At 34.4% G+C, this 12,036-nt stretch overlaps 1 long non-coding RNA gene across 1 annotated transcript in view; it reads right to left on the bottom strand.

Annotated features, from left to right (window-relative positions):
• LOC137489012 (uncharacterized) overlaps nucleotides 1-12,036 on the bottom strand; it is a 97,797-nt gene that overhangs the window by 62,462 nt on the left and 23,299 nt on the right. The window contains exon 2 of the long non-coding RNA XR_015521774.1: nucleotides 2,163-2,262. This is a non-coding gene — a long non-coding RNA (uncharacterized LOC137489012). The remainder of the gene's footprint in view (nucleotides 1-2,162; nucleotides 2,263-12,036) is intronic.

Below are 12,036 nucleotides of genomic sequence, written 5' to 3'. Positions count from 1 at the left end.
TTGCCTTCAAAAAGTACTTACTTGGTCTTATCCACATTTCTTGCATGTTAAACACACGTCCACCACAACAGGAAGTAAAAAAAACCTGCAACTGCGTTAATTGCGTAAATTTTTTTACGCGTTAATTGTTTAAAATTAATCGCATACGTTAACGAACTAATTTTGACAGCACTAATTTTTATAAATTCTTAGTGCCACACCACTAAAACTAGCTTGTAAAAAAACAGATGGGAAACATTTATAATGGATAACAAACACCACAAATGTCCCTCATGGGTGAAGAACTGAAGATAAAACTAGCTTAAGATCATGAAATTTGCAACGTTTTTCTGATTGATAGGTTATATTGTAAACATTTTTGACAATATGTCAGATTTTGATTGGATCGTAAATTTAGGTAAAGCTATTATATTATTTGTTAGTTAATAGTTAATTTTTACATTTTGATGGATAAGTTGCTAATTTGTACTTTCTTATTTGTGCATTTTTATCAGTAGGACGTATCAGTGACTTTAATGTTCATGTTTTTTTGTAAATAACTTTTTTGTAAGTGTCACACTCGTCACATCACTCAGCTTGTAAACCAACAAGTGGTAAATATTAATTTAATAATGAATAACAAACACTAAAGTCACTCATGGGTGTTAACGTACTAGAACTGAAGATAAAACTAGTTTAAGATGTTTGAATTCGCAACGTTTTTCTAATAGATAGGCTATATTGTAAACTTTCACCAAAAATGACTAATTATATTCCGAATGTCTGACACTGGTGCCTACATATTGAAAAAGACTTGTCAGGCACGAAAGCTTGACAGGCATATCAACAGTAACTAAGGAGGGCGGGGCTTAGCGAAGGGTCAATTCACTGGAGCACCTAGAGGAAACCTTCGCAAACACCAGGAGAACATGCAAACTTCACACAGAAATGCCAACTGACCCAGCCAAGTATAATTATAGATTGTAGTATAAAGTATAATTATATTTAACTAGTGCAAATTAATTAATATAATCAATAATTGTAAGTATAATATCAATGCAGAAGTGCGATCGTTTTTGCGATTGTTTTAGAACTTCCTAGTCATGGGAGAAATGACTAGGAATGCCAGGAAACGGTCAAACTTCCTGCTCTACAAACAGTTGTGTTCATGACTATACATAAAAAGGAGAATAATAAAATAGGAAAATGTCAGTTTGCAACATCAAGCAGCATAACAAGTGGTTTTTAATCTAAAAATTTAGTTTCAAGTCAAATAGGTTCCAATGGCTGCGCCCACTCGTACATAAAGATTAAGATTAATAACTCGCTGTCTCTTTGTAAAATTTTCATTGTGTATGAATTTTGATATTATCCACAGCAGACGTCAAGAACACCAACCAGCACTGGATCTCACTTTTATTGCACCAGAAAAGAGCAGAACAAACAACCGGCGTTCTTTAGAAATTCTTTTTAGTATGTTGGACAGCAGGAAGTCAGTCACAGGTGTGGAGCGTCACGAGGGTGAGGGGTGAACTTTACCTTCAACAAACTCCTGAGATGAATGTGTCCTCCAGAGAACCGCTTGAACTTCACAGTCTTACCAGTGTTTTTGATATGAGATCACAGGCAACCTCACCGTCTCCATATGTGCAGCAGGAAGCCCCGAGTTGAGTTTCTATGGAGCTGTGAATCATTTCAGCCCTCACACACACACATGCATGTAGCGATCAAAATGGGGACATTACATAGACTTCTATTAGTTTTATACATTTTATAACCTACTTTACACATACCTCAACTTCTAACTCTAAATATACACCAAACCGGCCTTTTCTGGCATTTTTAAAATTTCCAAAAAATTTAGTTTACTTTATTATTTACCAGTTTTACCATTGAGGAAGTCCACAAAGAGAGGTTTTTGGAGAATTTGAAAGTTTTTGCTCTCTTTGGGAACACATTTGTACCCAAAAAGGGGTAAAGCACACACACACTTACACACACACCTCAGACACATGTTTTATGAGGTGTCGGAAGAAATGAGTGGAGGCTTTTGGCTTCTCCAACGCCCCTCAAATGAAGGAAAACGGTCATTTCCTTTAGGTGTCTCCAGAAGTCATCAACATTCCTGCTCTTTTCAGGAAAACCCATGTTAGGACTCGAGCCACTAATAATAAAGTAATTACCTTATATCACTGTAGAAACTCTTAATGTTGACTTGGCGCAGATGTAGGAACTTTCTAGACACATTCAATCCAGACGCCACTCCATTCTGACGGCATCATCCTGTTGAATACAAAGAGTCTGGTTAGCTACGATCACTTTCACATCATTGAGCCAATGAGTTGTACCAAAGACTATACTGTTAATGTTACTGTAAACTTTTGTTCTGCAGCATAATAGATTTACAACACATATATCATACCACAAACTTAAGATTTGATCAACATTAATTTGACTAAAAACAGCGGCTACCTCTTCCCATTAAAAATTCAGCAAATGAAGAAATGAAAATTTAAACACAGAATACACAAGACGTGTCACTCGTATAGTTTTCAATGGGGAAAGGTTCAACGTTCAATAAGGCGAATAAAGCCCCTCCTTCTGGTATAGGAGCAAATCATCGATCACTATAAACTGATGACTCTTTGGGGGAGGGGTTTGGACCAGACGTGCGTTTTTTGTGTTCTGCAGACATAGTGTGATTCGAATGTTAAGAAATTAAACTAAAGGAACAGTTGTTGTTTAATTTTATTGGTGATTGCGAATATGAAATTTAATCGTAAGCTTGGCTAGCAATTTTGGAGAATTTGATGTTTCCCTATTCAAACAGAATCCCCAATACATGCCGTATGTCGAGTTAAGACTGTACAACTTTCAAAGTAGTTGCGTCACAGATGTTTTCACTGTGCTTGACTACAGTTTCTGTCGTTGCTATTTTTACGCTGCAAGGTGGTTTGGCGACATGGAGTTTCACACTGCATGACTCGCTGACAACTTTGTCTTAGTCCACAAACTACGTCTCATGACTAGGGCCATTTTTCACTATTTCTGCTGAGAATTTTGTAAAAAATCTGCGGATTTATGTGGAACACTTTTAGGAGTATCATAACCAATAACTTAATTTACGAAATTTTCAAAAAATACATTAATAATACAACTTTTATTTAACTTTAATAATGCACATCCTATTAAATCCACTTATTTGTGAAACAAAGCAAGTCTTTCATTTAACATATCTACTGAAAGACTTTATAGTAAATAAATCATAGCAACATTTTAATATTACTATTATTATATCACAATTAAATTAGTGAAATTTATAAAAAAAAAAAAAAACCTGAATAAATATAAATTTACACACATTTACACAAGTAAATAAATAGACTCGATTGGCTAAAAATCTGCTGATTTTTGCGAGCGCAGATTCTGTGTGGGCTTACTCATAACTAAACACACATGAAAAGTGACATGGAAACAACACGACGTTATGTGTGCAAGACCAGAGTTCTGACATGAGACTGGGATAATTATTAAAAATGGTAGCCAACAAGAAGCATTTGCACCCAATTCCATTAGTTTTTTCTCCATTTCATGGGTCCAAATAGACAGAAAAAAGCCCTTTCTCAACTGAAGCCACGATTGTTATAGCATTGTAATCTATATCTTCATAACTTCCCACTGTCCTGGATGCCACTTTCTCATTGGCTGTAGGTAATCGCTAGGCCCACACAGAATCTGCGCGCGTAGATTTTTGCACATTTTTAGCCCATCTTTGTATTTACTTCTGTAAATGTGTATATTTGTATTTATTCAGTTTTTTCAACTTTTAATTAATTTTACTAATTTTATTGTGATATAATAATAGCAATATTAAAATGTTCATAAGATTTATGTGCAATACAGTTTGTAAAGTAAGATTTTCTGTCCTTCAGTAGATATTTTATGAGAGACTTGCTTTGTTTTACCAAATATTGGATCAAATTGAATTTGCATCTTAAACATTCAATAAAAGTTAAAAATGTATTATTTTTTATTTCATATATCAAGTTTTTCGTTATGATACTCCTACAATTATACTGCATAAATTCGCAGATTTTTTACAAAATTCTTTGCAGAAATAGCAAAAAATGTCCGCAGATTCTGTCCGGCCCAAATCACCAGTGTTATTTTCAATCAAAACATATTTTACATGGCATTATTTTGATTATCAAGATATTTAGCACGCCAAATATCTCACGGGTGTCGGCAACTCATCTGCAATTCTCTTAACTCATGTCTTTGATAATTGGAAGCATGCTGTGTGATTGTTACTTCAGTTGAACGAGCACCGATTTGCTTGTGATTTTGGCCATTTGTCGCTGATTTCTCAAAACCCATCTGCAAGTCTGAACTTTGATTGTACTGAAGATTTAGGCCACGTTTAACCTCCTAGGGCTTAGTGGCCACATATGTGGACAGGACATTTTAAATACTTTGAATGTTTTATATTTTTTACAGACAAACAGTGTAATCCCGCAACTGTTTTGGAGCATATGAAATGTCCCAAACACTATTTTTAACTGTCCAAAATGGGCCAAAAATTTAGTTTTTACTCTCTGATAGTCAAAACATGTTAAAAAAAATAGATGTTTTATATGCATTAAAAATAGTCAGGAAAAAGTGTTTTATGTAAATTTGGACCACGAGTCCACATATACGGACATCATTTTTCTCTAAAAGTATATAATATCAAAAGATGATACTTAGGTTTTATTCTAATTAGGTTCCAATAAGCCCAAATAGCAGAGAGAAATAAAAATTGCATGTAAAAAAAAAACCTTGGGCCTTAAGAGGTTAAATTTAAAATGGCATTTTAGAAAGAAAATGCTCCACATCCAGACTGGCCTCTCTAACTATGAACATCAGTAATCAAATGAGTTGCCTTAATCTGAATAAGACAATAATATCATTAAGGTGTTTACATATTATGATTTTTAAATGTTTTATTCATGGTCCTGTTTTACATGTTACAGAACATAATTCAATTAACATCGTAGCGTCACCACACTATCCACATTTCCTCCAGAGTTTTATGTAAATTCGGGTGTTTAATTTTTAATCGTTTTTTGTCGACTTTAAATGCAGTTTGGCACTTTCACTTTCACTCATGAACATTTCATGTATGCCCCCCATGACAAATTACTGGATGTGAGCAAGAACTGCAGGAAGAGTGTTTTTTTAATAGAATTTGATGCCCCAAGCCATGTGGGAAAAAAACTCTCATTTCGCGATACAGGGGTCTGTGGTCCTTAACTGACTCCGTAGGTGCAGAAAATAGTGTCAGACAGCCGTGTGTGTATAGACTATCCTGTTGCAAAATGTGGTAAAAATCCTACACAACGGTAATAGTTTGATTGGGGTGTTTACATGTCTGTACTGCAATGATGCAACTAAAATCAGCATACTCCACATGTTTTAATCCGACTTCTGTTTAGTTCGATTATGACCTTAATTGGATTTAATGAATCAAAAATCGCTGTCAATCGACTCTCAATCAGAATATTGTCTTAATCATGTTCAAATCGGATTATTGGTGTCCATGTAAGCGTACTCTCTCTGTCAGCTTTATAGCCTGAAACACATGATACACAATGAAAACCTGATGGGATAACATGTTCGCTGTTGTAGGATGCTAAAACATTCCACCTTTCTGGTTTTTGGGGCCTACATTTCTTCATTTTTCTGAATATCGAAAAAAAAAAGTGAATTTCTGGGTTTGCAAAAAAAACGACAATTTGAAATGAAGTTTCTCGGAAACTTGCGAAAACAATTTAGAACAAACAATTCGATATGCTGCGAAAAAGAGCCAAAGCATGTGTGTAAAGATGGGGTGTAACTCCATGACTTCATCAGAGCCGACAGAGGCCAAAGATTTAGGTCAAAACATTGGCAAGACGAGGTGGAGCCCGGCAAACGCATCCAAATAAAAGATTCTCACACACACATACACACACACAGGCGCACACACATCTAAACACAGTCCAGCTGGAATGCAAAAACCCAGAATAAAACAGCTTGTAGATTTCTGTGTGGTAATTGAGCCTGCTGGTTTTGATTATTGACCTGTTAAATCCCGACACGTACAGCCCATCAAGAAGAAAAACAATTAAAAGTAATAAAGACGTGATAACTTAGTTTCCCTGCTCATGTTTTTCATGTCTGGTGGGGTCGTGGAAGGAATGCTTTCCTTTAACACACACACACATTTATGTTGCGTCTGGAAAACATTTTGTATTGTCTTATTTTGATCAGCTAGAAAAGCCTGTTTTTAAATAGCAAAGAAGCAAACAAAACATTTTTCTAAAGGTTGTTAGTGATTGGTGTATCAGCCAGGCGATTAATAGGATGATATTTGGCCTTTTTGAAAACATTGGCAGGTTATCTTGAGGTTAGCGCAAAACCCGGATTTACAAGCCTGGCTTATGTATCAATCTCTTATAAATGTACGCTGTGATTTTGTGGTTTGTGATTAGAAACAGACTTCCTCCCACAGACCACGAAACTGCCTCAAAATGTGATGCAATCGTGACCAACAATAATAAATATTTCTGTTAAATAACAACTTATGTAGAGCAACAACGTGAATTTAGTTTATTTTGTACAGCAATTTGAGACTAATCTTAGCCTTCTCAATCTCAGTCTTAAACTATCTAATAATAATACATATATTTAGTTACTACTTTGGTTACCCAAGTGAAAAAATACTGTTGTCATCATTTATAGCAAATACTACAGTGTTTTTAAACCATGTTATAGTAAAGTGTATTGTACTGCAATGTATATATACACAGTATTTCCAACTCTTTGTTAATGAATGCTGAGGCAAACTGTAGTATTACCAAAAGTTAACTGATAAACTCTAATAAATACTGTAGTATAATTTAGTATTTTACTACTGTAAATTCTGGTTTACTGTAACAGAATACATCCTATAGTTGTAGAAAACTACAGTGTTTGGTAAGTTGTTTATATTATTATATTATTATGTGGTGTTCCCATAGCAACTATTAATAACCACAGCAGATTAATTCAAGAACTTTACTATACAATGACTGAAAAACACTGAAGCATTTACTATAAATTACTATAGTATTTTTTCATGTGGGTAGCAACTTGTAATAAACAAATATTTTAAAATTGCAACATTTCATTTTGTTGCTACAAACTAACTAGCTAAGCTACAAGCTAATCCTAAAGAAGCACAAATATCTTTGGTGATATCTAATAAAAATCTTTAGCTACTTTATTAACAATTTCTGACGTAGAATAATTAAAAAAAAACTGTAGTTTTGCTTGAATCTCTACCTTGCTAAGCTAGCTAGCTACCCAACATTTCTAATTTTATTAGACACGTTTGATGGCAGTTTGCTAAATTCTTTATAATATAACTTAAAACTGTAGTTTAATTTACATTGTTGAAACTACAGCTAGCTAAGCTACAAGCTAATATTGAACTCACCACCTTACAAGACGCTAACCACAGCTTTAAAGATATTTAGAAATTGCTAAGGATGATTCGTTCAAATATGAAATAAGGTCTTCTAAATATATTTGCTGCTTTTAGCATCTTGTTGGGTTCCCAGCTGAATAAAACAGCTTAAACCAGCCTAAGCAGGTTGTCCAACTAGCCTGGTTTTAAAGGGGTTTAGGCCATTTCCAGTCTTAGCTGGTCAGGCTAGAAAATGACTTGCTAAAACCAGCCTAGGCTGGTTTAAGCTGTTTTTTTTTCAGTAGGGAGTAGTTAGCTAAAATTAGCAAGACATCATCTCTAAATTATAAGTAGCAACCTGTGACTTCACCAACAATACAATTCTCACAAATTGCGACCTCACACAGAGAAACCCTGGTTTAATCCTTCCGAAAACAGTTTTCCTAACGGAAATATACACCTGAGGTTACATCAGTGACAGGAGATGACCTCATCAGATGACTTCCTGTATCCTGTGCGATTCAGCTGAAGGGAAGTGCTGTATCCGTGTTTGGATTTGCTCATTTCCCCCACATGCTAAAACGACGGACATGAACAAGACACACTGGATGCTTTTCCCAACCTCTCACAGAAAAATACCATTTTCTCATATCCCCCCACAATTTTAATTCTTTTTAAATTTTCTAACAATAAAGATTACATTAATTCCGAAATGAAAGAAAAAAACATTCATTTATTTATTAGAATGCTTTCATAAGACATTTATTAAAATGTATTTCAACTATGCCAAAAAAAGTGTAAAGTGCCACATATAAAGAAATACTATAGTACTTTTGAACCATACAAATAATAAAATGTGTTTATACTATTAAATACCAATAATATTATATTATTATAGTATTTAACTCTTAGTTAAGGATGCAGTAGGTGATTGTCTTTAGAAACATTTTTGTTGTGCTGGTTCTCTTCATTCAATACTGACTAAAGTAAATGATCTTAATTTATTTGTATGTATTTTTATATTCTGGTTAAGGCATAAGACTAAAAAATTCATCCAATTAAAAATGGTCAGGCTGACAATTGCCATAAAAGTAGCCCAAACTGTCTGGCAACAAATAGAGATTTGTACATCTGCGTAGCCATTCATGTAGATCCCCCGTTTGCGCGCACATTCACATAAAAGAGTGACAGCTGTAAAAAAAAAAAACAAATGCTGAATTACAACTTTGAAAATCCTGAATTAATATTGGAGTTACTTTTGCACGCTGGAGGAAGGACAACAACAAGTATTTCTGTTAGACAGGTGAGGTTCTGTAAAATCTATTTTTTTAATTACGCAAAACTTATGTAGATTGTTACAAATGGGTTATATGCACAGAAGTGTTGTTCAGCCAGTGAAATCTGGTGAAAGATTGATGTGAAAATTTTTCTAGCATTTATCATAGCAGGGAATTTACTCGGGTTTAAGATGACTCTAAACTTGACAAACCTTTAGTATCTTTGGCTTCAAAAAGTTTGTATAAAAGTACGTTTTTGCTCATTGTGAAATGCTAAAGTTATAAAACTAAAAACAGACGCTGTTCATTGGTTCATATGTGAGCAATGACAACATGTGATATATTCCCTATATTGTTTACCATGCCACTCTGAATATTTTGTCTGAAATAGCATGTAAGCATGGTGTAGTAAGTGTTATTCCTGCACGCAGCTGGCCAACCACAAAGCATACAGTAGTTGCTTTAGGACAAAGAATGTGAGAGAGCGAGACCAGCGATACTTGCACGCATGAAATATTGCACATTATGACAAGTTTTGCTTGTTAACTGAAAACGTGCTAGATATAATACAATTTTTCATTTGGAATTATATAGTATTATAAAGTACTATAAAGTTTTCTAACTGGCGAATGACATGATCTGCTGGGTTTTCTACTGTCATTTTTAAGGCGGGTGTTCGTGATTTCAGGAGGCGTGGCTTTGGATGGCATGGGAGGGACTGTGCATTCAAAGCTTTTATGCTAACAGTCAGCATTTGACCGACTGCACCTTTAATGAATGCTGCAGCATACTGTAGTATTAAATATAGTAAGCTGATCAACTGTAAAATTACCAGAGTATACTTTGTTTTTACTCTAGTAAACTGTGGAGGATTGCTATATAACATACTCTTGTAGAAAACTACAGTATTGGGTAATTGATTTATATTATGAAATTTGTTGAGTTACCATAGCAACTATAGAATCACGACAACAGAAACATTCAAGTACTTTAGAATAGTTCCAAAACACTATCCTTAACACTAAGCTTGTTAAGTGTGACATCACACGAAGCAGCTTCCAGATCCAATCGCTCTATTAAACTGAGACTCAACAAATGGTAATATTAAACATTTACAACGCGTCTTAATACTTTCGAAAATCACGCAATATATCAGGGGTCTCAAACTGTCAGCCCGCTGGCCATTTACAGCCCACCCTCCTCCCACTGACCTGCAACTGACGTTAAAAATATAACGAGATTCGGCCAAAACATATACAGTATATTTTGAACCACTATCATTGTTGTGCAGTCACATCTAGCCACTTTTTTTTTGACCCACATCCTAGTCGACATTTAAAGTACTGCATTTAGAGTAGTTTTACTTTCATTTTCTCTCAGCATACAGTCGAGAGTAACACACATGCATTTTATTTCATTGGCTTATTTAAACATTAACATATGTCAGAGAGTGCTCAGTCATTTTTACTAAAGCTGTATTTTTGTAAATATTCAAGGGTCGATTGATTACCATCAGTTTTAATACACCTGTATTTTGTTGGACAAACACTTCTTCATAGCTTACACGTTCGACTTGTGGTGTACAAATATGATAATTTTGCTAATATTGGATTCAAATGTTCTCATTTAAATAGATTTTCCTCATGTGCTTACTAAGATTTGCATAAAAACTATGCACATTACTAAAATTGTACTGCTAGTTGAGCTGAACTTGTTAAAGTAAATGTGAATATGTACATACTTCTCTTTGCAATAGCTTTACAAAAAAAAAGAAAGATATAAGGTCACTTAAGTTACCAAAACTGCTTTCTGCTGTTCTTACGCTATTGAAACAATACAATTGGTTGGGACAGAATAATAATTATTATGCCTATAATTTGTAGTATTTTCATAGCAAGTTATACTACCCCTTCAATAAGTACAACAAGAAAAAAGCTTGAGTTTTGACTCCATATAGTCGTGCTGATTTGCATCATCACTGGTGACAGGTAATTCTTGAAATATAAGTGCCATTTCTGTTGTCCTAAGATGCATCAATTGTGATGATCATGATTTATGTTTCCACTTTTTTCTAGTTCTTGAATGTTAAAATGGAAGCGCTTATGAATTTTCAGTCACTGAAATGGCCCGCCAATTTAAGTTTGAGACCCCTGCAATGTATATATACATATATATATACATATATACACACACACACACACATATATATATATATATATATATATATATATATATATATATATATATATATATATATATATATATATATATATATATATATATATATCCATGCCTAAAATCCGATGTCCAGAAAATGGTTCATTTTTTATAAAGTGTTAAAATATTGGTTTCTGTGATGCAGCAAGTCTAGAGACTGTTCTGTACACCATGACTTTATATAAAATTAACTTCAATGTGTGATATGACTAAAAAGTGGTCATAAAGAAATATTTTCCCAATTCAACTGAGTGGCGGCTTTATTACAGCATTTTATACATCCCAACTTAACAAGCGGATATAATTTACTATCAATTACTATGGTATTCATTTTTCATGTGGGATATAATAAAAGCATCTTAAACATGATACTTTTTCCAAGTTCATAATCACATCCAAGTGATGCTTTTACCGCAATTCACACTCACGGCACACTTCCACAGGCATTCCTTTGATAAATTATTAAAAGGCAACCGAGGCATTTTCTCAGACTCATCAGTAGTGCCCGTCAGCCTCGGAAGATGAAGATGAATTTGTGTACGATCAGACAATAAATCACAAATATTAGCAGTTCAAAGGGGCCGGAGAAACATATTCACTCGCAACTGAAGTTAAATTTCACATTTACTCATGAAATAAAATTAAACGTCAATCTGCGTTTACTAAAATTGAATTTCTATAAATAAATGCCACTTGCTTTGATTTTTCCACAATGACATTTATGCATTTTTAAAAGCGTTCGAGCGCAATTTTAAGCCCAGCATATCTACCGTACAATTCACATTTCATTACATATTAGAGAGAGAGAGATCTAGCTATCTAGGTCAGACAGACACATTTAGTGGACGATCCAGGAAAAAAAAGGCACTTGCACACCTTGGCAGTCGATTGAGACGCATGAATGAGAAATGCAAAGGATGAGAAGGAAGATAATGGAGAGATATAGCCAGTGTTTCAGGCTTATTATTTGACAGTGTTTCTATATCGGGCAGAGGAACATGTGCCCTGAATTGCTTCAAGCGCAGTATGTGTGTCTCAGGGGTCAGGATGAGGGTCAAAGAATCACCTCTTCTGACGTCATTAATCCCCATTGGC

This window comes from Danio rerio, chromosome 22 (assembly GCF_052040795.2).
Source record: "Danio rerio strain M-AB ecotype USA chromosome 22, GRCz13ab, whole genome shotgun sequence".
In the NCBI taxonomy this organism is placed as follows: domain Eukaryota; kingdom Metazoa; phylum Chordata; class Actinopteri; order Cypriniformes; family Danionidae; genus Danio; species Danio rerio.
This window is presented reverse-complemented; position numbering and strand designations above follow the sequence as displayed.